The sequence below is a fragment of the Chinchilla lanigera genome, unplaced genomic scaffold (assembly GCF_000276665.1).
Source record: "Chinchilla lanigera isolate Chin_1 unplaced genomic scaffold, ChiLan1.0 scaffold00107, whole genome shotgun sequence".
NCBI classification, from domain to species: domain Eukaryota; kingdom Metazoa; phylum Chordata; class Mammalia; order Rodentia; family Chinchillidae; genus Chinchilla; species Chinchilla lanigera.
Genome location: NW_004955508.1, coordinates 5,873,594 through 5,884,843, shown reverse-complemented (window position 1 = coordinate 5,884,843; position 11,250 = coordinate 5,873,594). Strand labels below are relative to the sequence as shown.

Genomic DNA, 11,250 nt, shown 5'->3' with positions numbered 1-11,250 from the left:
GGAGAAGGAGAAGGAGAAGGAGAAGGAGAAGGAGAAGGAGGAGAAGGAGAAGGAGAAGGAGAAGAAGGAGTAGGAGAAGGAGAAGAAGGATAAGGAGAAGGAGAAGAAGGATAAGGAGAAGGAGAAGAAGGATAAGGAGAAGGAGAAGAAGAAGAAGAAGAAGAAGAAGAAGAAGAAGAAGAAGAAGAAGAAGAAGAAGAAGAAGGAGGAGGAGGAGGAGGAGGAGGAGGAGAAAAGGAGGAAGAGGATCAAATGAAAGGTGAAGGAATGAAGATGAAGGGAAGGGAGGAGAATAAATCATGTAAAAGTAAGTGGCAATCAAAACAGCACAAAACTTCTGAACAGCAACTCAGAATGCTAGTAGGTAAGGAGCAAAATTCTCTAAAATCCTTGAAGTTGTTTCCAATCTAGAATTTTCCACATGGCCAAATTGTTAAGAATAAAACATTTACCCCTCAGGCATTGCCTTTTATATAGGAGGGTGTAAAAAATGAAATGTTTTAAAAACACACAGAATCTAGGAGCCAGAGGAGCTAGAGAGAGAGGAAGGAGATTTGCAAGCTGGAGACAAAGGATGTCCTGGGATGACAGTTCTGTGGTAGAGCTACAAAAGAACTTCTCAGAGTGGAGCACAGCAGGAAGAAACTAGGGGAGAGTTATAAAAAAAGATGAAACTTAGAGATTTTTCTCATATATTGGACTCTAGTGAGAACTGGATCCATGTTTAGTGTGAATTAGTGATTGATATCCAGCAAAACAAGCAAGTGAAAATTCAAGGCAATTTTAACTTCAGGAAAAATTGAGAAACACATATAAGTAAATCAATATGGTTACAATATGCTGTTTGTCTCACTTGTGATTAATTTTTACATGGTCCTAGAAATGTAAACAGTATGATTCATCCAAAATCTGTGATGTGGTTATATTGGGAGGGTGGGGAGGAAATGTGGGGCACTCGTGTGTGTGTGTGTGTACGTGTGTATATGTGTGAATGTTTAGTGTTGGGGGTGGAATGGGAATTTTTACTACTTTTATAGTCAAAGTTGATATTGATGGATATTTCTTTAAAAAGATCCAAGGGATAGACTTTTAAGCATCTTTCTTAGGTAGAAATATAAACCAGGAAAACATATACAAGAGTTGGATTTTTTTTTTAAGGAGTTGGATTTTTTTTTTTTTTTTTTTTACTCTGAGGATCTGAACTAGATTGTAGGCCAGTATAGGGAAGTCAAGCAGACAGAGCTAGAGATTTTGGTGTCAAAATCTTACATAATTTTGGGTCCTCTAGGAAAGAAGAACTACAAATAGTTAGGAACACAGTTTGGGAAGGTGTGTGTCCAAATATAAGGGCTTGGAAGCTTCACATCAATTGCTTCTTGATGCAGCCATGACTGAGGTCAAGTGACACTGTATGCCACTGTAAACCTTATATCATTATTTATTGCTTAATGCTACTAATATTCCATGGGTACTACTTCATGTGCATTTGTTAAAAAGTAAAACAGTGAGCATGCTGCTAAAACCCAACTGACAACTCCATTTCCATTCAACCATTTCTACTTGGTTCTGTGCAGTGTTGTTGGAAGTATAATAGTTAATGTTGTAATCGATTTGATTAGGTTAACAGTCTCCTAACCTGTTAAGAAATCACACTTCTGAATGGCTGTTAGGAATGGCAAGAGATGATTGTCATGTAGGCCAGCAAACTGACTGCAGAAAATCTCACTTTGATTGTGGGTGGCACCGTTCAGGAGACTTGCTGCCCATAAAGACTGGGAAGAGGACAAAGGAGGAAAGTGAACTGTGTTTTGCAAAGTTCCATTCTGCTTGAGCAGGAGTGTTGTTCTTTTGCTGCCACTATTGCCTGACATCAGAGTCTGGCTTCTTTAATCTTTCAATGCAGACTCACACTGGTGACACTCTAAGGAGCTTCCAGACCTTCCAGACTGGTACAGTGTCCTTGGTCCCTCTTGTCCGAGAGCTCCCAGTTTCTTGGACTAAGCAGATACTGAATTGTTGGGTTCTGTAATGCGCAGATAACATTGTGGACTACTCCTTTTCTTATTCTGTAAGTCTATCTAATAAACCACCTGTACAATTATATATATATATATGTATTTTTTCCTATTGATTCTGCTGCTTAGAGAGCCATAACCAATACAGGGCAAACCATTTTTTGCTTATGATGCCTTGCTCACCTCTTTGCATTGCTGAACCCTTAGATCCCTTTCTCTCGCATTTGAAAAAAGGCCCAAGTGAACTTCCTCATAATGCTTTGTGCCTGCTTAGCCAGGAGCCCTAACACCTACAAGTTAAAAAGTCCATGTCCCTTTTCTCACCCTGTTTCCATCCCCAAGGTTCATCCATACATGGCTCTCTGACAAGAGACAACTGCCCTTGATGCTAACAACCACCTCAGTGCTCCTGAGAGGTGGAAGCCCTAGTTGTAGGAGGATGTTCAGTGGGTACTTTACCTGCTCTATTTCAGGTAAAGTGCTCTATTTCTAGGTGCAGATGCTCTATTTCAGGTGGTCTATTTCTATTTCAGGTGGCAGAGCTCTGGCCAGAATTCAGGTGTGGGCTGGGAAAGATAGGAGATTGCCACAAATGTGGGTGGAGAAGATCCTGTCCTAGAGGATCACAGATCCCCTCATCCCTGGTTCCTTAAAGTCACTTAAAAAGGCCATCATCCTGTCAGAATGGTTCAGTTGTTTTACCATTCAAAATAGTTCAGCCACAGTCAAGAATCTGAGCTGGATGGACCACAGAATGACTATTGGAGGGACCTCCAAGTGAGTGACACCTTCCCTTAAAGATTCTATGGCCCAGAGTTCAGTTCAGCTCAAGCCTGAAGCTGCCCTCACGGCCCAGTGCTAAGTGGACCCTTCTGTGTATGAGATGGAGCTGGGCACATTGACACAGAGGAAACGCAGTCACCCTTTCTGGGAGGCCACTGCTTTGCTGGGACACACTGGAGACAGAAGTGTCCATTGTCCTCACCTTTGCAAAAGCTCCAACACATCTGTGGACACAAAGCAAACCTGCTTGAGTCAAAAGCTGGGTGGCTTCAGGCCAGACAAAGCAAGGGATTGTAACTGGTGAATTTCTTGTAGATTGGAGTTTTATCCTTTTTCTTTGCCTGAGAGTTATTAAATTTATAAACATAGAAAATAATCAAGACTACAGATGTTCTTGTTATTACAAGCACTATTGATTAAATAAGCTTGAACTTGCAATCACTGCAGCTTTTCCTCCTCCTAAGGTTTGTATAAACACTGTGTGCTGAGCCAGGGATGCCTGAAAACTTCTGTTAAACTGGTAAGAGCCAGCATGAGGCCCTTTTAGGAAGACCTCAAAGGTGCCCTGGCTAAGCAAGTCCTTCCTTCTGTGTTTCAAACTTTTTGTGAGTCCCTCTGTTGAAGCATAAATCACACTGCAAAGAAACTGCCCATTTCCCCAGCAGTCCATGGTTAACTGAGGTCAGGTAATGGTTTCCTGAATACTGCAGTGCTGGTTCCTGAATCTGGTGTGTGATAGATGCTCAGAGGATGCATCCTACAGTGAATAGGGCATCTGTTCTTGCTTTCAGAGTTGACCCCCTTCAGAAGGGCTGTTAGGATATGGGGTGAGGAAACAGGTGGTGGGTAGGGATGGGGGGCACAGAAACTCCCCCCAGGTATGAATCATCTCCAAATTCATTGCCTCCAGGACAGATAGGCCTTGGGTTCCACAGGTGGATGTCATTTTTCAGTGTTCTCAGGCCAGTTTCCTCCTCGTTTACACAGTAATAAGAAAACAGCCAGCATTGATGCCCCCTCACATGACCAGGGAGGGTCTATCTGGGAAGAAATCAGTGTTCAAAAACTCTGGTTTGAAGTATGACATGCTTAAACTTGTCTTCTTAGAAGTTCATGTCTGGCGGGCTGTTTGATCATTTTTTCCGTCTTAAATTTAGAATAATGTGAAAAATATGATACCAGGTGGGCTCTGGGCCAATCAATATTTTTAAATAAGCATTGCTAGATTTGATGGGATTGAGATATTTATAAATCCTCACATAAATAAAAGTGAGTCTATATCGTAGGGAAACAGTTAAAATCAAAGCAGGTACAAAACACATTTTAAAAAGAAGCAAAGAATTTAAATAGATAGTTTTGCAAAGAATATATAACAGTAGCCAAATAGACACATGAGAAGATATTAACAAAATTAGCCAATAGGATAACAAAAGTCAAATCCACTAGGTTGGCTATAATAATAAATAAAATAGATAGTAAGTATTGGCAAATGTGTGGAAAAATGAGAATCAACATACCTTGCTGGTGGGGATGTAAAATTGTACAGCTGCTTTGGAGAACTGTCTGGCACTTTCTCAAAATGGTAAACACAGAGCTATAGAAGGTCCAGAAATTCCACTTCTAAGTATATACCTGAGAAAAGTGAAAACATATGTTCATATAAGAAGTTGTATTTGAATGTTTATAGCAGTATTATTCATAATAAATGGAAAGTGGAAACAACCCAAATGTTCACCAAGTGATGAATGGATAAAATAAATGTGGTCTCTCTGTGAGGTAGAATGTTATTTAGCCACCAAAGGAATGAGGAACTAATCATGTGAAGACATGGATATACTTTGAAACTTTCTGCTACATGAAAAAAGCCAGCCAGAAAAGATTGCACATCATGTAATTCTCCGAGTGTAAAATGTTCAATAGACAAATTTATAGAGATAGAAAGTAGATTAGTGGTTGACTGGGGGAAGAGAAGTGGGGAATAAAGTGCTAATGGGTACAGAATTTCTTTTTGGCATAATACAAATGTTAGAAAATTGACTGTGGTTTTGATTGTATAACTCTGTGAATCTGCCAAAACCCACGGAATTTTACAAGTGGATGAATGGTATAGTATTTGCACTATTTCTCAGCCATCATAAAAATCTGGATGTGAAATCTGTTAATGTCTCTCACCTAGACTGTGAATTATTTTAGGGTGGATTTGGCATCTTTTGCCTCTTTGGTTCTCCCATGGAAGTAAGAACGATGCTAAATGCTAGGAAGTTTGCTTGTGGATTGTTTGAATAATTAATAAATATCCGTTAAAATGGAACGAGGCAGTAGAGACAAAAATGTCTTCATTGACATTATCAAAAGTAAGGGAATGAGCGGGGGTGGGGAGAGAAAGAGAGACAGAGAGAGGGAGAGAGAGAATGTTCATATTTCCCCAGTCCTAATGCTGACAGATGTGTAGGTGATGAAGCAGCAGCAGAAGCGGGAAGCAAGGGAATGGGGAGATTTGTTTTTTAATTCTAGCTCAGCTGGTGCCTAGCTTGGAACTTGGGTTCTGTGACTCAGCTGTCTGCTTGTAAAAGAAGGAATGGGGAGTTTCAGTCTCAAAGATACCTTGTTGCCTTTGAGAAAAAGTGGGAAGATTCTGATTGGGATCTGGAATTCTAGCTGTGGCACAAATTTGCAATGATTTAAATCTCCTTCCACCCCTGGATGGTCATTATCCTGTGTATAGTAGGAAGGGTTGGCTGAGGCCTACCTGTCTTCCTCCAGCACTGCTTTTTCAGGTGGGAGCACATCCTGGATAGGGCTTTGACTCTGGCTGTACTGGTGGCTACATTTGCTGGGGCTAAGGATGGTCAACAGTGGCTTCTTTCCCATCTACTTTCCAATTCCAACTTAATTTTTCACTTCTCCTTTGGCCAAAAGAACAAAAGATGGAGTAGTATGATTAGAATAAACATAGAAGGAAAAGGAGGAGGAGCAGAAATAGGAAAAGGTAAGTGGGAGGAGAAGGAGAAAAAGAAATACAGGGAAAGGGGAAGGAGAAATCTCCTGTGCAAAGGGCTATAGTAGAATAGGACAGTGGTTCTGGAATTGGTAGCAACATCTGTTGCTTGGTGTGAGTAGGGTCAGCAGTGACATAGAATTGAGGGTATTTGTTAGTTGGCCTTGAAGCTGATTTGAGTAGGTGCCATAATAGCAGATACTTTGGGATCCTGGCTGGCAGCAGGTCCCTGAATGAAACATCAGTTTGCTGTCTTCAGGAGACTTGTTCTGCCTCCACAGGATTGATCGCCAGTGATAGCCTCATAATAATGACCATATCCATATTTGTACTGGTAAGCATTACAATTTCTTACTGTTTTCCCTTGAGGGATCCCCCCACCTCTACAAATGGGATCCAGAGTTTACAGAGATTAAGGCACTTCTTAAAGCTTCATGGAGTCCAGATGTATCCACCTATGGGGCCCAGATCCTTCTACTCCATGATGCTATTCCTCAATGACAGCATCTGGGCTTTTTTTCCTCTCTGAACTACTTACTTGTCCCAGCCAAGCCCACTGCTTATGGATGAAGCCACCAAGCCAGTATTTGCTGATGTGTGAAGTTTGATCTGGACTTTGTCCTGCAGAGAAAAGTCTCCAAAAAGAATTATCCTGCAGAATATCCCTAAGGATCTCACTGCTCCCAGCAGAGAATTGGGCACTGTGGGATAAACAACCTCCCATTTGGCTAATTCCACATTGCACTCCTGGGTTTGAGGCATTTGTAGCTTTAGCATCAATCCAACTCCATAATTCTAAAAGGTATTTATGATCCAGAGATTCTGCTGCCACTGGACATACCCTCTGGAAGAAGGCTGCAGTCACCGGCCATTTGGCAGGGCAGGTCAAATTTCATGCATGCTGATTTTTTATAGTTATATCCCTCTGGTATCCGCAGTGGAGTTGCTGTCAAAACGCTTGTTAAGACTATTTTTAAAAAGTTCCATTTAGCATCGAAGTGGTGCCAGAAATGCAGCCTAGAAAGAAAGACGACAAGTGATCACTTCCTCTTCCAATTCTGTCCGAGGCCTGAAGCTGGAAGACTTACTGCAGAGACTATTCTTGGACAATTCAAGACAGAACTTTCTTTTTTTATTATTATTATTTTTAAAGTGTCAATCAAAATGCAACGCTATCAGCATTCTTTTGGAGTGTATGTATAACGTGGGAGCCAATGAATGTTGCCAACAGAAGAATTGTCATTCTGGAGATGAAGGGGGAGCATGGATAAATGTATCTAAGTAGAAGCAGTCAGTATCTTTCTGAACACCACTTTCCACGAGTGTTTATGGGACAGTTATATTTTGCTACCCACAGGAAGTTGATTATCAAGGTCCCAGTGAGCTTTATTATTATTATAATAGTAAATATTCTTGGCCCTGGCTGTACTGGTGGCTACATTTGCTGGGGTTAAGGATGGTCAAGAGTGGCTCCTTTCCCATCTACTTTCCAATTCCAGCTTAATTTTTCACTTCCCCTTTGGCCAAAAGAGCAAAAGATAGAGTAGTATGATTAGGGTAGACATAGGAGGAACAGGAGGAGGAGAAGGAGGAAAAGAACACTGCATCAGATCATGTTTTAAGTAGTACTTTATATACGTTTATCATTTAATTCTTACAAACACTGTAATAGGTCAATACCATTACTATTTCCATTTTATGATGAGGAAACTTAGGCTAAGAGAGGTTAAGTAATTTGTCTAAGGACATGCAGCTTGTATGTGATAGACCAGGAATTTGCAACTCAGGCATTAGGCTCCAAATTGTGAGCTCTTAAGCCCTGCACTGACTGCTTCTCAAATGCGTGGTCCAGTAGGTTCCATTGATGGTGTTAGGAGAAGATTTGGGTTGGACACTTAGAAGGGGCCTCCCACACTTCCTCACCTACATGTGCCCCATGGTACATGTGCTTTTTCTCTTACTATTGTGCTAAACACACTATATTTCCAGTACTTTCACCTTTTGCCATTGTTTAATGCATCCATCAAAGTCCTTACTTTGGAAAATTAATCCCCAGTGCAGCAGTGTTGGGAAGTGATTGGCTCCCGAGGGTGCTGCCTACATGAATGGGTGAATGTCATCATGGGAGTGGCTTGTTATGACAGTGGCTTTGGTCCTCTCTTGCTCTCCTGACCTCTGCCATGGAATGATGTGGCATGAAGGCTCTCATCACATGCTAGCTCAGGCTTTCCAACCTTCTGACTCGTGAACCAAATAAACTAATACTTACACTACCCAGGCTCAGCTATTCTGTCAAAGAGGCAGAAAAAGACTAAAACCTCTTCTCTCTCCTCTCCCTAGCTCCATGAGATTGGTACTCCGCCTTTGCTGTCTCTGTGCCCCTGACTCCAAGTCATAGGTTGATCAGAAGATGGAGCTCAGTAAGCCTAGAGTGAATAGTATTGTGGATGTGAGGTGTAAAGGATGTACGAGAACGTCTGGTTTGGGTTTGGGTGGCCATGTGAACAGAAGTATGGCAGTGGGGATGTACAGATGCTCTGTGCCCCATGGGAAATCCAGACAAGACTGTATAGGCCTTGAGTGCAAGGCAGGGACACAAACCCAGAAAAGTCACTATCAGGTGGACAGGGTGAACAGTTTAGGAAGTGCCAATGGACCTTGATAGCTTGGGCAACCCTGGAGGACTCATTGGCCAACATATGCAAACCAGAGCCTCGGAAACATTTCTGATCTCTGTGAGAGGGAAGTTTACAGAGAAGATGGACAGGTGGCCAGAGGAGGAAGCAGACAGTGAGACAGTGAGACAGTGAGACAGGCGGCAACTCCAGTGGGTGCTGAGAACTTTTCTCCCTTCACCCTCCCTCTCTTCCCTGGTGCGGACAGATGGCCAGGGGCTCTGCTTGACCTCACCAGTTGACTGTATCTTGTTAGACACCATCAGTCCACACAGTGTTTCTCATCACGGTTACCTCTTCCATTAGAAGAGCTGAGCCTAAAAAGCCTTCATCTTTTCCCCAGGCTGCAGTTTCAAATGTTAGTTTCTTATCATACAAGGAATCAGAGCTTTTATTGTTACCTCATCATGCAGGAGTAGGGAAAAAAGAATTGCTCACTCTCAGCAAAATTGATGCAAATGCCAACTCTGATTTGAAAACAGTCCTGTCACTGGGAAGCAGAGTTTCTCTGCTAGAAGCTTTTCCTGAGTTCCCAAGAGCAGTAGAATAATCATTTATAAGAATAATAAAATCATTTTCTCAGTTTGACAGCACCTGTTTTCCTGCATACTTGGCTGCATAGCAGGTGCTGATTCTGGGGTCTCTGGTTTGCTAACAAACACTCTCCCTTTGAGCACAGCAAAACTTCTGAGGTCATTTAGCACTAAAAGCGCACAGTGCAGCCTTAGTAACTTAGGGGTAGAAGTGAGGCTAGACAGAATCCAGAGCTCCTTGTTGACTTTTCACGCATGATTTTCTCATGTTTGCTCAGGTGTTCTTACCTACCCAGAATGCCCCCTTGTCTCTCTCAAATTCACTTCCATCTTCTGGACTGCAGTGGTTAATTGTGCATCAGCTTCCCTAGGATAAGGAAAAGCCCAGCTTGCTGGTAAAACATTACTTCTAAGTGTATTTGTGATTGGGTTTCCACAAGAGATTTGCATTTGAGTTTGTTGACTGAATAAGGAAGCTCCTTCTTCATCAGTGTGTGTGGGCATGACTTAATTCATCGAGGACTGGATCAGAACAAAAATGCAGAGGGAAGAAAAATTCCCTTTCATTCTTCTTGGGCTGGGACATCCATCATCTCCTGCCCTGGAGAATCAGCGCTCTGGATTCTTAGGCTTTTGAATTCTGAGACTCACATCAATACCCATCCCCCAGATGTGGACTGAATTACACCACTAGCTTCCTGGTTCTCTGGTTTACAGAAAGCAGACTCTAGGACTCCTTGTCCTTGGTTTCCATAATGCTGTGAGCCAGTTCTCATAATAAAGCTCAATATGTCCACCTGCCTTTGCTTTTATTTCTCTGGAGAACCTTGACTAACACAGGCCTTGAATAAGTGTCATGCATTTGGTAAGGGTGGTTCTAGGTTTCTCCTCATCTACTGAAGGCCTATTTGATTTTTTTTTTTTTTTGTACCGGGAATCAAACTCAGGACGTTACACTTGCCAGGTAGATGATTGTGCCACTGAGATATATCCCCAGCTGAAGGCCTATTTGAGCTATAATCTGAACCATTTGAAAGACCCCCACTCATCTTTGTTGCTACCCTTAGATTCTAATACTTGTGGCTCTGTCTTACTCAGGCTATAGAAAGCGGAGGCTATGCAGTAAGGGTTAGTAGCTGGCAAGATCCAGCTGTACCATTTACTGCCTTATAGAAGTTACTCATCTCCCTGAGCCTTAGTTTCTATACCTATAAAATGGAATTATAATGACAGCATCATATACTGTTAGATTAAGAAAAACCAGTATGAAGTCCTTGTTATAGTGCCTGTCATACAAGAAAGGTCTTTTTTTTTTTTGGTACCAGGAATTGAACTCAGGACCTTGCACTTGCCAGGCAGGCGCTGTGCTGCTGAGCTATCTCCCCAGCCCTTAGTGCTTAATGATATCTACTGTCATTATCTTTCTCCCTTTCTTCCTCCTTACTATCACCATTCCCTACAATCCTCGAGCAATTAATGGTCTGAAGCATATATCAAATGTCCAATACGGGGCTAATCCACCCACTTAGGCCCAGCAGGCATAGAAGCTAAGGTCCATAATTATTTCAGGACCCCATGAAAATAATTTTAATTTCTTTTCAATATATAAAAATGAATCTTGCCTGGATTATATTGATCTTTCCACCAATGCAATCATAACGTAAAAGTTTTAATTTTTTGTTGAAATTTTTTGACAAAAATGTTCCAAAATGGCAAAAGTACCTGGGGCTGGCCCAGGAAAATTATAATAAGAACCTGTTTTGATAGATATTAGTTTGGAGACCCATTTTAGGAACATCTTAACTTTGGCTCATCTCCAGGACAATGGTACCTCCAGAAGAAGAATGTGCTATAGCCTCAGGACCTAGTGCAGGGCTGGCCACCCAGCTGGTGGAAATATGCACTACTGTTTGGAGACAGAGACAACCTCCCATCTGCACTGGCAATTGAAGGCATATCATGTGACTGAAAGCCTCTTATAATTTTACAGACTCCAGAAAGGTAAGCATTAGGGATCTGGATGAATAAAATTCAGCAGAAGTGAAGTAATCATTTGACAAATAGACTTTGGGCATAAACAGTTTTGGAAATTTAAAATATCATTTCCTTGGGTGAGAGTGAATAGTTTTACTAAAGCCAGAACCAGAGTTCTCCAGAGCCTTTGGCAAAGGGCTGCCTTAGATCTCTGAGAGTGGCAGCCTAACCCCTGGGGTCTCTGCTAGAGTGCAAGCATCTATCATATCCTA

At 41.8% G+C, this 11,250-nt stretch overlaps 1 long non-coding RNA gene across 1 annotated transcript in view; it reads left to right on the top strand.

The window, feature by feature from the left end:
* The window catches only part of LOC102024709, a 36,557-nt gene extending 25,587 nt beyond the window's left edge, over positions 1-10,970 (top strand). Inside the window, exon 4 of the long non-coding RNA XR_264396.2 lies at positions 10,825-10,970. This is a non-coding gene — a long non-coding RNA (uncharacterized LOC102024709). The remainder of the gene's footprint in view (positions 1-10,824) is intronic.
* Positions 10,971-11,250: the final 280 nt, after the last annotated feature.